Genomic DNA, 16,755 nt, shown 5'->3' with positions numbered 1-16,755 from the left:
AATGGGGTATTAGGTAAAAGGAGCATGTGTATATATGGGGTATTGGGTACAAGGAGCATCTTAGTATACGGGGTATTAGATAAAAGGAGCATGTGTATATATGGGGCATTAGGTAAAAGGAGCATGTAAGTATACGGTTTATTGGGTAAAAGGAGCATGTGTTTAAATGGGGTATAAGGTAAAAGGAGCATGTTAGTATATGGGGTATTGGGTAAAAGGAATATGTGTTTATATGGGGTATTGGGTAAAAAGAGCATGTGTTTATATGGGGTATTAGGTAAAAGGAGCATGTTAGTATATGGGGTATTGGGTAAAAGGAGCATGTGTTTAAATGGGGTATTAGGTAAAATGAGCATGTGTATATATGGGGTATTAGGTAAAAGGAGCATGTTAGTATACGGGGTATAGGCTAAAAGGAGCATGTGTTTATATGGCGTATTGGGTAAAAGGAGCATGTGTCTATATGGTGTATTGGGTAAAAGGAGCATGTGTATATATGAGGTATTGGGTAAAAGGAGCCTGTTATTATATGGGGTATAAGGTAAAATGAGTATGTTTAGTATACAGGGTATAAGGTAAAAGGAGCATGTTTAGTATATGGGGTATTGGGTAAAAGGAGCATGTGTTTATATGGCGTATTGGGTAAAAGGAGCATGTGTATATATGGGGTATTAGGTAAAAGGAGCATGTTAGTATACGGGGTATAGGGTAAAAGGAGCATGTGTTTATATGGCGTATTGGGTAAAAGGAGCATGTGTATATATGGTGTATTGGGTAAAAGGAGCATGTGTATATATGAGGTATTGGGTAAAAGGAGCCTGTTATTATATGGGGTATAAGGTAAAAGGAGCATGTTTAGTATACGGGGTATAAGGTAAAATGCGCATGTGTATATATGGGGTATTAGGTAAAAGGAGCATATGTATATATGAGGTATTGGGTAAAAGGAGCATGTGTTTATATGGGGAATTGGATAAAAGGAGCATGTGTTAAAATGGGGTATAAGGTAAAAGGATCATGTGTTTATATGGGGTATTAGGTAAAAGGAGCATGTCAGTATACGGGGTAATGGGTAAAAGGAGCATGTGTATATATGGGGTATAAGGTAAAAGGATCATGTGTTTATATGGGGTATTAGGTAATAGGAGCATGTCAGTATATGGGGTAATGGGTAAAAGGAGCATGTGTATATATGGGGTATAAGGTAAAAGGATCATGTGTTTATATGGGGTATTAGGTAAAAGGAGCATGTCAGAATACGGGGTAATGGGTAAAAGGAGCATGTGTATATATGGGGTATAAGGTAAAAGGAGCATGTGTTTATATGGGGTATTAGGTAAAAGGAGCATGTGTTTATATGGGGTATTAGGTAAAAGGAGCATGTTAGTATACGGGGTAATGGGTAAAAGGAGCATGTGTATATACGGGGTATAAGGTAAAAGGAGCATGTGTTTATATGGGGTATTAGGTAAAAGGAGCATGTGTTTATATGGGGTATTAGGTAAAAGGAGCATGTCAGTATACGGGGTAATGGGTAAAAGGAGCATGTGTATATATGGGGTATAAGGTAAAAGGAGCATGTGTATATATGGGGTATAAGGTAAAAGGAGCATGTGTTTATATGGGGTATTAGGTAAAAGGAGCATGTCAGTATACGGGGTAATGGGTAAAAGGAGCATGTGTATATATGGGGTATAAGGTAAAAGGAGCATGTGTATATATGGGGTATTAGGTAAAAGGAGCATGTGTATATATGGGGTATTAGGTAAAAGGAGCATGTGTTTAAATGGGGTATTGAGTAAAAGGAGCATGTGTATATATGAGGTATTGGGTAAAAGGAGCCTGTGTTTATATGGGGTATTAGGTAAAAGGTGCATGTGTTTATATGGGGTATTGGGTAAAAGGAGCATGTGTATATATGGGGTATAAGGTAAAAGGAGCATGTGTTTATATGGGGTATTAGGTAAAAGGAGCATGTGTTTATATAGGGTATTGGGTAAAAGGAGCATGTGTATATATGGGGTATTGGGTAAAAGGAGCATGTGTTTATATGTGGTATTGGATAAAAGGAGCATGTGTATATGCGGGGTATAAGGTAAAAGGAGCATGTGTATGTATGGGGTATTGGGTAAAAGGAGCATGTGTTTATATGGGGTATTAGGTAAAAGGAGCATGTAAGGGGTATTAGGTAAATATATCATGTATGGGGTATTAGGTAAAACGACCATGTTCATTTCTGGGGTATTAGGTAAAATGGGTTCATATAGGGGGTATTAAGTAAAAGGATCATGTTATTATAAGGGGTATTAAGTTAAAGGACCATGTTATTATATGGGTATTAGGTAAAAGGATCATGTTATTATATCATGTTATTATATGGCGTTTTAGGTAAAAAGGAGCATGTCCATATGTGGTGTATTAGGTTAAAAGGACCTTGCTAATATATGGTAGCCCCTTTACTTAACATCATCTTAGGTTCGTGTTAATTTACACATATATTGGGTAAAGAGTACATGTTGATAGTCGGTTTCCCTATTTATTTCCCCTAAATAGGATCATGTTAATGTACGTGTTTATAGGTTACATTACCATTTAAATTTATGTTATCCATGTTAAGCAAAATACAGTAAAAGGATAATGTTTGTATGAGGGTGCTTGTTTATATGGTTATGGGGTTATATGGGTTCCCTTTTAGTTAGCGAGTTCAACTCCCGTTAAAGTAGCATGCTAATGTGTGTAATGCTTGGTGCAAGTGTACATGTTTGTATTAGGTAAAGGGACTGTATTGTGTCATTCGGAACTCCTCGGCCATTTTCCATCGAAACCAACCTCGGATGTATATGGAAGGTTTTCAATGTCAGATATCTTAAAATTTAACTACGCTGCAAGTAGATCGCGTAGTAATTTCAATTAAGCAGTTAAACTTAATGACTTCTCTCTAGAGAATGCTAACTATGTGTGCACTAATGCAATTCACTGGTAATCATTTTATACTTAGATATACATTCGATGTTGTTTTCGATTGAAAATAGCCGAGGAGATCCGAATTACATTATGTTTGTATTATTATAAGGCGAATAAACGTATCTTGTGTTCACTTCTGGATCAAGTTATGCACACCAGGATGTTCAACAGTCTTTTGTTAAAATACAATGGTATTAAGAAAAAAGATCAAATCTAAGGTATGGCTTTCTCAAATTTAATACGGATCTCTCTGGTTTGTGGTACAAATATGAACAAGACATTGGGCTTATTGTTCAGATTTTTGTTTAAGTTGACAGCGTGATTAACGGGAGTGTTGTTAACTTTTAAACATCCAAAATTCGGTAATAGGTTTATCTACTAAAATAGAAAACAAGAACTGCTGAAACACTTGTCACAAATCTTGTTAGAGATTCTAAATAGCAAAAGTGTATCCTTGAATTATCCAGAGCAGTAAAGATTTGAAAGTTAACAACGATCACGTTAACAATGCGGTTAGCTTTAACAAAGCTCTGAACAATCCGCCCATTGTTTACAACTTGATAAGACACCATCCACATTCATTTGCAAATTATGCCTGTGAAATCTTAAGATTAATAATTCATACAAAACAAAATGATTCGAACATAATCTTCGCTAAAGCTGCAATCTTACAGATTTATTGTTTTAACAACTTACTTTATTTTGTCTTGGAGAGCGTCATTTTTGGCGTAAATGTCTGGAAACCAGTGATATAAAACTGCTGACAAAAGAGCAGATCGCAGTTTCCATATTTACGTTTGAAACTTGTTATTATTTGTTTTGCTAAAAAATGTAAAAAAAAAAGTTTTTCGGAAATTTGCCAAACAATTGAGATCTGCTCTATTGTGAGCTATCTTATATGACTGCATTGAACGCAACAAAATCAACTGTCTAATGTCTGAATTTGAATTTCGGTTTCGAACGTTATGCAAATTATGCAAGAACATGATCGCTGCCGTTGTTGTTTCTACTTCCCGACAGAAATCAAACATTCGTTAATTTAATACTCCGTGGAGAATACCGAAACGTGCATGTGATCACGTTCTAATGTTTATTAGTTTTAATGGGACAAACTCGCTAATGTGGTGAAGACTGGTGCCCAATGTTTAAGTAAAAAAACACATTAAAGAGTTAAATGCTTAAGTTTGATGTGCCATTTGGGTCGAAAGTCCCATGAAGTCGCATGAAGTCGACCGGCATATATTTCTATACTAATACTGCCATTTCTAAATAAGATTGACGTACAGGTATAAATAAAGAGCATCACCTCCACTTCTGTCTTTTATAGAGATGCAGGCCTGCATAAAGAATTCCACCTCCACTTCTATCTTATATAGGATTGCTGGTCTACATATAGAGTTTCACCTCTTCTTCTATCTTATATAGGATTGCTGGTCTACATATATAGTTTCACCCCCCTTTTCTATGTTATATAGGATTGCTTGTATACATATAGAGTTTCAAATCTACTTCTGTCTTATATGGAATTGCTCAGGTCTGCATATAGAGTTCCGCCCCACTTCTATCTTATATCGAGATACAGTTCTACATAAAGAGTTTTACCCCACTTCTAACTTATAAAGAAATACGTGTCTACATATAGACTTTCATCCACTTCTATCTTATATAGTTACTGGTCAACATATAGAGTTTCTCACCCACTTTTATCGTATATAGGAATGCAGGTCTACATATAGAGTTTTATCCAACTCCTATCTAATATAGAGAAGCGGGTCTACATATAGCGTTTCCGACCTTCCTTTCTCTCTTACATAGGAATGCAGGTTGACATATAGAGTTTCACCTCCACTTCTATCTTACATAGGGATGCAGATCCACATAAAGAGTTTCACATCCACTTCTATTTTATATAGAGATGTAGATCTACATATAGAGTTCCACGTTCACATCTATCTTATATAGAGATGAAGGTCCACATACAGATTTTAACCTCTACTTCTATCCTATATGGAGATGCAGGTCCACATATAAAGTTTCACCTCCACTTCTATCTTATATAGAGATGCAGGTCTACATATAGAGTTTCACCTCCACTTCTATCTTATATAGAGATGCAGGTCTACATATAGAGTTCCACCTCCACTTCTTTCTTATATAGAGATGCAGGTCTACATACAGAGTTTCAACTCCACTTCTACCTTATATAGAGATGTAGGTCTACATACAGAGTTTCACCTCCACTTCTATCTTATATAGAGATGTAGGTCTACATACAGAGTTTCACCTCCACTTCTATCTTATATAGAGATGCAGGTCTACATATAAAGTTTCACCTCCACTTCTATCTTATACAGAGATGCAGGTCTACATATAAAGTTTCACCTCCACTTCTATCTTATACAGAGATGCAGGTCTACATACAGAGTTTCACCTCCACTTCTATCTTATATAGAGATGCAGATCTACATATAAAGTTTCACCTCCACTTCTATCTTATATAGAGATGCAGATCTACATATAAAGTTTCACCTCCACTTCTATCTTATATAGAGATGCAGATCTACATATAAAGTTTCACCTCCACTTCTATCTTATATAGAGATGCAGATCTACATATAAAGTTTCACCTCCACTTCTATCTTATATAGAGATGCAGATCTACATATAAAGTTTCACCTCCAGTTCGCCAATTACAAGCTTGTATATCGGTATTCAGCTTGTAGTTCACCCTAACTGCACCAGCATTCATAATATTTGAATTACAAGCTAGTAGTTGGGTATTCATCTTGTAGTTCGGACCAAATACATCAGCATCCGTTGTATTTGAATTACAAGCTAGTAGTTGGGTATTCAGCTTGTAGATCGGCTTGTACATTGTACATCGTAAGCCAATTACAAGCTTGTATATCGGTATTCAGCTTGTAGTTCACCCTATCTGCACCAGCATTCATAATATTTGAATTACAAGCTAGTAGTTGGGTATTCATCTTGTAGTTCGGACCAAATACATCAGCATACGTTGTATTTGAATTACAAGCTAGTAGTTGGGTATTCATCTTGTAGTTCGGACAAATACATTAGCATACATTATATTTGAATTACAAGCTAGTAGTTGGGTATTCATCTTGTAGTTCGGACAAATACATTAGCATACATTATATTTGAATTGCAAGCTAGGAGTTGGGTATTCATCTTGTAATTCGGACCAAATACATACGTTGTATTTGAATTACAAGCTTATTACATTAGCCTCAAATCTTGCGGTCTTGGTTGAGCGCTTTTTTGCATGTAACTCCTCAAGTATTCGGTTTAGAGCTTCGGTTCCTATCCCAATTTGTTTGAGAGGTCTTACTCCCTGAATCGGGAGAGGTCACATTTTGGGCGCATCTAGTATAAATTAGAACCGAGTCTAAAGCGTTCGAATGTTATTTAAGCCAAATCAAAAGTTTATTTTCATATCATGTTATTACAGAACATAACTTTACTGAAAAAGATGAATACCCAACTACTAGCTTGTATTTCAAATATAATTTATGCTAATGTATTTGTCCGAACTACAAGATGAATACCCAACTACTAGCTTTTAATTCAAATATAATACGTGCTGATGTATTTGGTCCGAACTACAAGATGAATACCCAATTACTAGCTTGTAATTCAAATACAACGTATGCTGATGTATTTGGTCCGAACTACAAGATGAATACCCAACTACTAGCTTGTAATTCAAATACAACGTATGCTAATGTATTTGGTCCGAACTACAAGATGAATACCCAATTACTAGCTTGTAATTCAAATATAACGTATGCTGATGTATTTGGTCCGAACTACAAGATGAATACCCAACTACTAGCTTGTAATTCAAATATAATGTATGCTAATGTATTTGGTCCGAACTACAAGATGAATACCCAACTACTAGCTTGTAATTCAAATATAATGTATGCTAATGTATTTGTCCGAACTACAAGATGAATACCCAACTACTAGCTTGTAATTCAAATATAATACGTGCTGATGTATTTGTCTGAACTACAAGATGAATACCCAATTACTAGCTTGTAATTCAAATATAATGTATGCTAATGTATTTGTCCGAACTACAAGATGAATACCCAACTACTAGCTTGTAATTCAAATACAACGTATGCTAATTTATTTGTCCGAACTACAAGACGAATACCCAACTACTAGCTTGTAATTCAAATATAATGTGTGCTGATGTATTTGTCTGAACTACAAGATGAATACCCAACTACTAGCTTGTAATTCAAATATAATGTGTGCTGATGTATTTGTCTGAACTACAAGACGAATACCCAACTACTAGCTTGTAATTCAAATATAATGTATGCTGATGTATTTGTCTGAACTACAAGATGAATACCCAACTACTAGCTTGTAATTCAAATATAATGTATGCTAATATATTTGTCCGAACTACAAGATGAATACCCAACTACTAGCTTGTAATTTAAATATAATGTGTGCTGATGTATTTGTCTGAACTACAAGATGAATACCCAACTACTAGCTTGTAATTCAAATATAATGTATGCTAATGTATTTGTCTGAACTACAAGATGAATACCCAACTACTAGCTTGTAATTCAAATATAATGTGTGCTATTGTATTTGTCTGAACTACAAGATGAATACCCAACTACTAGCTTGTAATTCAAATATAATGTATGCTTATGTATTTGTCCGAACTACAAGATGAATACCCAACTACTAGCTTGTAATTCAAATATAATGTGTGCTGATGTATTTGGTCCGAACTACAAGATGAATACCCAACTACTAGCTTGTAATTCAAATATAATGTGTGCTGATTTATTTGGTCCGAATTACAAGATGAATACCCAACTACTAGCTTGTAATTCAAATATAATGTATGCTAATGTATTTGTCCAAACTACAAGATGAATACCCAACTACTAGCTTGTTATTCAAATATAATGTGTGCTGATGTATTTGGTCCGAACTATAAGATGAATACCCAACTACTAGCTTGTTATTCAAATATAATGTGTGCTGATGTATTTGGTCCGAACTATAAGATGAATACCCAACTACTAGCTTGTAATTCAAATACAACGTATGCTGATGTATTTGGTCCGAACTACAAGATGAATACCCAACTACTAGCTTGTAATTCAAATATAATGTATGCTAATGTATTTGTCCGAACTACAAGATGAATACCCAACTACTAGCTTGTAATTCAAATATTATGAATGCTGGTGCAGTTAGGGTGAACTACAAGCTGAATACCGATATACAAGCTTTTAATTGGCGAACTACAAGTTAAATTACGATGTACAATGTACAAGCCGATCTTCAAGCTGAATACCCAACTACAAGCTTGTAATCGGCGAATTACAAGTTGAATTACTATGTACAATATACGAGCCGAACTACAAGCTGAATACCAAACTACAAGCTTGTAATCGGCGAACTACAAGTTGAATTACTATGTACAATATACAAGCCGAACTACAAGCTGAATACCCAACTACTAGCTTGTAATTGGCGAACTACAAGTTGAATTACTATGTACAATATACAAGCCGAACTACAAGCTGAATACCCAACTACTAGCTTGTAATTGGCGAACTACAAGTTGAATTACTATGTACAATATACAAGCCGAACTACAAGCTGAATACCAAACTACAAGCTTGTAATTGGCGAATTACAAGCTGAACTACGATGGACAATGTACAAGCCAACTTCACATACCTGCGAAAGTCGCATGAAGTCGCATGAGGTCGACCGGCATATATTTTTTATACTAATACTGCCTTTTCTAAATAAGATTGACGTACAGGTCTAAATAAAGAGCATCACCTCCACTTCTGTCTTTTATAGAGATGCAGGCCTGCATAAAAAATTCCACCTCCACTTCTATCTTATATGGGATTGCTGGTCTACATATAGAGTTTCACCTCTTCTTCTATCTTATATAGAATTGCTGGTCTAAATATATAGTTTCACCCCCCCCCCTTTTCTATCTTATATAGGATTGCTTGTATACATATAGAGTTTCAAATCTACTTCTGTCTTATATGGAATTGCTCAGGTCTGTAAATGGAGTTCCACCCCACTTCTATCTTATATAGAGATACAGTTCTACATAAAGAGTTTCACCCCACTTCTAACTTATAAAGAAATACGTGTCTACATATAGACTTTCATCCACTTCTATCTTATATAGTTACTGGTCAACATATAGAGTTTCTCACCCACTTTTATCGTATATAGGCATGCAGGTCTACATATAGAGTTTTATCAAACTCCTATCTAATATAGAGAAGCGGGTCTACATATAGCGTTTCCGACCTTCCTTTCTCTCTTACATAGGAATGCAGGTTGACATATAGAGTTTCACCTCCACTTCTATCTTACATAGGGATGCAGGTAAACATATAGAGTTTCACATCCACTTCTATCTTATATAGAGATGTAGATCTACATATAGAGTTCCACGTTCACATCTATCTTATATAGAGATGAAGGTCCACATACAGATTTTAACCTCTACTTCTATCCTATATGGAGATGCAGGTCCACATATAAAGTTTCACCTCCACTTCTATCTTATATAGAGATGCAGGTCTACATACAGAGTTTCACCTCCACTTCTATCTTATATAGAGATGCAGGTCTATATATAGAGTTTCACCTCCACTTCTATCTTATATAGAGATGTAGGTCCACATAAAGAGTTTCACCTCCACTTCTATCTTATATAGAGATGCAGGTCTACATATAGAGTTTCACCTCCACTTCTATCTTATATAGGGATGCAGGTCTACATATAGAGTTTCACCTCCACTTCTATCTTATATAGGGATGCAGGTCTACATATAGAGTTTCACCTCCACTTCTATCTTATATAGAGATGCAGATCCACAAAAAGAGTTTCACCTCCACTTCTATCTTATATAGAGATGCAGATCAACATATAGAGTTTCACATCCACTTCTATCTTATATAGAGATGCAGATCCACATAAAGAGTTTCACATCCACTTCTATCTTATATAGAGATGCAGGTCTACATACAGAGTTTCACCTCCACTTCTATCTTATATAGAGATGCAGATCTACATATAAAGTTTCTCCTCCACTTCTATCTTATATAGAGATGCAGATCTACATACAAAGTTTCACCTCCACTTCTATCTTATATAGAGATGCAGATCTACATATAAAGTTTCACCTCCACTTCTATCTTATATAGAGATGCAGGTCTACATACAAAGTTTCACCTCCACTTCTATCTTATATAGAGATGCAGGTCTACATATAGAGTTTCACCTTCACATCTATCTTATATAGAGATGCAGATCTACATATAGAGTTTCACCTCCACTTCTATCTTATATAGAGATGTAGATCAACATATAGAGTTTCACCTCCACTTCTATCTTATATAGAGATGCAGATCTACATATAAAGTTTCACCTCCACTTCTATCTTATATAGAGATGCAGATCTACATATAAAGTTTCACCTCCACTTCTATCTTATATAGAGATGCAGATCCACATATAAAGTTTCACCTCCACTTCTATCTTATATAGAGATGCAGGTCTACATATAGAGTTTCACCTCCACATCTATCTTATATAGAGATGCAGATCTACATATAAAGTTTCACCTCCACTTCTATCTTATATAGAGATGCAGGTCCACATATAGAGTTTCGTATAATTCGCATGTGCCGTATATTGACCAACGTGTATCTCAGGCATGATGTGTTACACTCTTTAGGTATCCAGTGTACCGTAATGTGAAATGCCGATGCCCGGAGACCCCATAATATTTTGATAGCATGGAACAGGTTAAAAAACAACGTCGGAATGGGATTAAAACTAAAGAACAAGTGAGAAAGGCAACAAAAAAGAAGGGCGGATTAATGAACATACGGCAATGAGAAAGAGTTCCCTCCCTTAATAATTAAATTGCCTCAAAATTGCTACATTTCACTTCCGCTTTCAGTTGAGAATAATGACAAAAATACAAATTTCATATCTTACTCTTTCATTTATTTTACATATTTGTAATCAGTAAGCACCAAAAAAGAAGGGCGGATTAATGAACATACGGCAATGAGAAAGAGTTCCCTCCCTTAATAATTAAATTGCCTCAAAAATTGCTACATTTCACTTTCGCTTTCATTTGAGAATAATGACAAAAATACAAATTTCATATCTTACTCTTTCATTTATTTTACATATTTGTAATCAGTAAGCAGTTCTCTTTTAAATGATACTTATATTATATGGGGTCGTCTTAACATTTAGACATGATTAAACGAAAAGCTTGTTTATCTGATACCTTAAAACAACACACATACATATTTTGAATAATTTAAAAGACCATTTATCACAATATTTACGTATGTCCAAAAAGGTTTCGTTTGGCACGATAGGGCTAGTTTGGCCTTGCGTTAATCTCATCTGTTAACTGTTTGTGTCTTAGAGTTCAAGGTCTGTCTGTCACATTGGCTGTATTATAGCTAACACGGCACGATTTAAAGCGTATGCATATACCATACGTCAAATTGGTTAGAAGTGGCCGCAGTATCCAATAAGCAGAATTGAAAAAAAAACAGAGAGCGGTATACGGAGATCCAGGTGCTTCTCGAATAAAACTGTTGGTACTTAAACGTGATACGTGTATTATCAGTACTATCTTCTAATGTCGAGTTCTGTGCAAAGAAGATACTTGTACCAACTGTTAGCGTATTTCGGTTTGATACGATCGGGGTTTGAAACCAAGATCTGCTGCGCCCGAAGCGGACGTTCTACACCGAGCTATCGGGGTGAATCACTTCCGCCCCCGAAGCGGACGCTCTTCCACCGAGCTATCGTGTTGAATCACTTCCGCACCCGAAGCGCACGCTCTACCGCCGAGCTATTGTGTTGAATCACTTCCACCCCCAAAGCGGACGCTCTACACCGAGATATCGGGGTGATTCACTTCCGCACCCGAAGCGCACGCTCTACCACCCAGCTATCGTGTTGAATCACTTCCGCCCCCGAAGCGGACGCTCTACACCGAGCTATCGTGTTGAATCACTTCCGCACCCGAAGCGGACGCTCTACACCGAGCTATCGTGTTGAATCACTTCCGCGCCCGAAGCGGACGCTCTACACCGAGCTATCGTGTTGAATCACTACCGCACCCGAAGCACACGCTCTACCACCCAGCTATCGTTCTGAATCACTTCCGCACCCGAAGCGGACGCTCTACACCGAGCTATCGTTCTGAATCATTTCAGCACCCGAAGCGGACGCTCTACACCGAGCTATCGGATTGAATCACTTCCGCACCCGAAGCAGACCCTCTACCACCGAGCTATCGGAGTGAATCACTTCCGCAACCGAAGCGGACGCTCTACACCGAGCTATCGTGGCGATTCACTTCCGCACCCGAAGCGCACGCTCTACCACCGAGCTATTGTGTTGAATCACTTCCACCCCCAAAGCGGACGCTCTACACCGAGATATCGGGGTGATTCACTTCCGCACCCGAAGCGCACGCTCTACCACCCAGCTATCGTGTTGAATCACTTCCGCCCCTGAAGCGGACGCTCTACACCGAGCTATCGTGTTGAATCACTTCCGCACCCGAAGCGGACGCTCTACACCGAGCTATAGTGTTGAATCACTACCGCACCCGAAGCGGACGCTCTACCACCCAGCTATCGCGGTGAATCACTTCCGCACCCGAAGCGGACGCTCTACAAACGAGCTATCGTGTTGAATCACTTCCGCCCCCGAAGCGGACGCTCTACCACAGAGCTACCGTTCGGAATCACTCCCGCCCCAACACGGACGCTCTACCAACAAGCTATCGCGGTGAATCACTTCCGCACCCGAAGCGGACGCTCTACAACGAGCGATCGGGATGAATCACTTCCGCACCCGAAGCGGACGCTCTACACCGAGCTATCGTTCTGAATAATTTCCGCAGCCGAAGCGGACGCTCTACACCGAGCTATTGTTCTGAATCACTTCCGCCCCCGAAGCCGACGCTCTACCACCGAGCTATCGAGGTGAATAATTTCCACCCCCGAAGCGGACGCTCTACACCGAGATATCGTGTTGAACCACTTCCGCACCCGAAGCGGACGCTCAACCACCGAGCTATCAGATTGAGTCACTTCCGCACCCGAAGCGGACGCTCTACCACCGATCTATGGTTCTGAATCACTTCCGCCCCCGAAGCGGACGCTCTATCCACGAGCTATCGGGGTGAATCACTTCCACCCCCGAAGCACACGCTCTTCCACCGAGATATCGGAGTGAATCACTTCCGAACCCGAAGCGGACGCTCTACACCGATCTATCGTTATGAATCATTTCCGCACCCGAAGCGGACGCTCTACAGCGAGCTATCGTTCTGAATCATTCCTGCACCCGAAGCGAACGCTCTACCACCGAGCTATCGGGGTGATTCACTTCCGCACCCGAAGCTGACGCTCTACCATCGAGCTATCGGGGTGATTCACTTCTGCACCCGAAGCTGACGCTCTAAAACCGAGCTATCGGGGTAAATCACTTCCGCACCCGAAGCGGACGCTCTATACCGAGCTATCAGGGTGATTCACTTCCGCACCCGAAGCTGACGCTCTAAAACCGAGCTATCGGAGTAAATCACTTCCGCACCCGAAGCGGACGCTCTATACCGAGCTATCAGGGTGATTCACTTCCGCACCCGAAGCGGACGCTCTATCGCCGAGCTATTGTTCTGAATCACTCCCGCGCCCGAAGCGGACGCTCTACCACCGAGCTATCGTTCTGATCACTTCCGCCCCCGAAGCGGACGCTCTATCACCGAGCTATCGTTCTGAATCACTTCCGCCTCCGAAGCGAAAGCTCTACCACCGAGCTATCGTTCTGAATCACTTCCGCACCCGAAGCGGACGCTCTACACCGAGCTATCGTTCTGAATCATTTCAGCACCCGAAGCGAACGCTCTTCCACCGAGCTATCGGATTGAATCACTTCCGCACACGAAGCAGACCCTCAACCACCGTGCTATCGGAGTGAATCACTTCCGCCCCCGAAGCGGACGCTCTACACCGAGCTATCGTGGCGATTCACTTCCGCACCCGAAGCGGACGCTCTACCACCGAGCTATCGCGGTGAATCACTTCCGCACCCGAAGCGGACGCTCTACCACCGAGCTATCGCGGTGAATCACTTCCGCACCCGAAGCGGACGCTCTACACCGAGCTATCGGGGTGAATCACTTCCGCACCCGAAGCGGACGCTCTACACCGAGCTATCGGGGTGAATCACTTCCGCACCCGAAGCGGACGCTCTACACCGAGCTATCGGAGTGAATCACTTCCACACCCGAAGCGGACGCTCCACCACCGAGCTATCGGAGTGAATCCCTTCGCACCCGAAGCGGACGCTCTACCACCGAGCTATCGGAGTGAATCATTTCAACACCCGAAGCGAACGCTCTACGGCCGAGCTATCGGAGTGAATCTCTTGAGCAGCTGAAACGAGTGTTCTACCGCCGAGTTATCGGAGTGAATCACTTCCGCGACCGGAGCGGACGCTCTACTACCGAGCTATCGGAGTGAATCACTTCCGCGACCGGAGCGGGCGCTCTACTACCGAGCTATCGGAGTGAATCACTTCCTCACCGCTCTAACAAGCGATATAGTTATATTCACTCTACTATGGACGCCGTATTACACCATGACCATATCGTCACAACATTTTATATTTTTTATAATCAATCATACATAGTAGAATTACAATACAAAGAACCATCATAAGAGCAGACAAAATGCAAAACAAAAGATAAAAGCTTAATATTCATTGATTATATGCAGATAAAATCTTGTAAAACAATGCTGGTTCATCCCAAAATTATCACCAACAGCCACTTCGGTAATCAGCCGCTAATCAGTCGGGCCATGTGGTATCGTCCAGCACCCAGACTATCCAAAAGTTCTTGTAAAAAGCTTGAAGCTTTAAGCCTACGCATTTATAAGTTTATACCACAATATTTGTCAAGTATATAATCCAAGTCAAATTATGATGGTTGACATTTTTATTAGGAAATGAAAATTAAGCAATAACTTCAAGATGCAGTTTGGTGAAATCAAACCAAAAAAAAATGAACTAAAATCATTTTCTTAAGAAATACAAAAAAACGTTCTGTTTTCAAATATATATCTGCAAACGCGGCAATATATATGTTTCTCCTAATTTGTCTTGCTTCTAAACAAGGATTCCAAATTAGATTGAAAATGCGCTTAGTTTTCTGACATTTAGCCGAAGTATTACTTTTGTACAAACCCTATTACCAGTTCCTGATTAGCATAATTGAATATTCGCTCGGGTCTGAAGGTAATTAGGATTCATGGTGAATAAATTGTTGATTAATTTACAATTAATTACAGCCTAACTTTGCTGTGTGGTCACACTGATAAACCAGGCTTGGAAATGAGCTTAGCCGCTTCAAAATGGACGGTAACAGATGTTATTCCGTCTGGGTGTATTTGTCAAAGTCTGATGCTTACTTATATTATTTTAGAAGTTTATAACAAAGAAGTGTACGCATTACATTAATCACACAGGCTCTTTGGCACAGTGCCTTGTTGAGCGAGAATGGAGCATGTAGACACGGTGTCATGTTGAGCGAGAATATCAACACGGTGTCGTATACGGCGAGCATGTTGACACGGTGTCATGTTGAGCGAGCATGTTGACACGATATCATGTTGAGCGAGCATCTTGACACGATATCATGCTGAGCGAGCATATTGTTACGGTGTCATGTTGAGCGAGAATATCGACACGGAGTCGTATACGGCGAGCATGTTGACATGGTGTCATGTTGAGCGAGCATGTTGACACGGTGTCATGTTGAGCGAGAATATCGACACGGTTTCGTAAAAGGCGAGCATGTTGGCACGGTGTCATGCTGAGTGAGATTGAAGACACGACACCCGTGACGGTGTTGAGCGAGAATGTTGACACAGTGCCGTATTGAGAGAGGATGTTTACACGGCGCTATGATGAGCGATCATGTTGTCACGGTACCGTGTTGAGCGGGAATGTTGACACGATACCGTGTTGAGAGGGAATATTGACACGGTACCTCGTTAAGCGAGCATTTTGGCATTGTATCTTGTTAAGATAGCATGTTGCCACGGTACCTCGTTGAGTGAGAATGTTGGCACGGTGCATGTTCTAAAATAAGTGTTTTTGTAAAATGAAGTTCAAAAGTATGGTAGAAAGTTTGTCGGTATGCCATAGTACATACACGTCATTTTATGGCACCCTCGAGAAATACTAAATTAAAGAATAGCAGTTTATTATACTAAAATTCGATACTTATGTATTCACAACTGTTCATTAACTTGATCAATTCGATTTGGTATGGTACTTCGAAAATAATTTTGGAAAAGTTTCGTTCTTCGCGGTATGTATACTATATCTCCATTAATTTACAAATTATAGGAAATGTGCAAAATGATAGCTGGGCTTTCACTCAAGGCTCCAGGTATTTATTTTAACCGGCTTACTATGAAAAATAGCTGAGGACTTCATGCAGATGATGTCCCCTATACATACAAGGACTTGATCGTAAGTTTGATATCATTCAGACCTAAAACAATACTGTGACTTACATTTAAACCAAGGACAATTTTATTGTTTTTGTTTAAAATAAGAACACAGAAGTGGCAGCTTCGTAATTCAAAATCCGCTTGTAATGGGATGGCAATTTAGGACCGTTTAGGAAA

This window comes from Mya arenaria, chromosome 13, assembly GCF_026914265.1.
Source record: "Mya arenaria isolate MELC-2E11 chromosome 13, ASM2691426v1".
Lineage (NCBI taxonomy): Eukaryota > Metazoa > Mollusca > Bivalvia > Myida > Myidae > Mya > Mya arenaria.
This window is presented reverse-complemented; position numbering follows the sequence as displayed.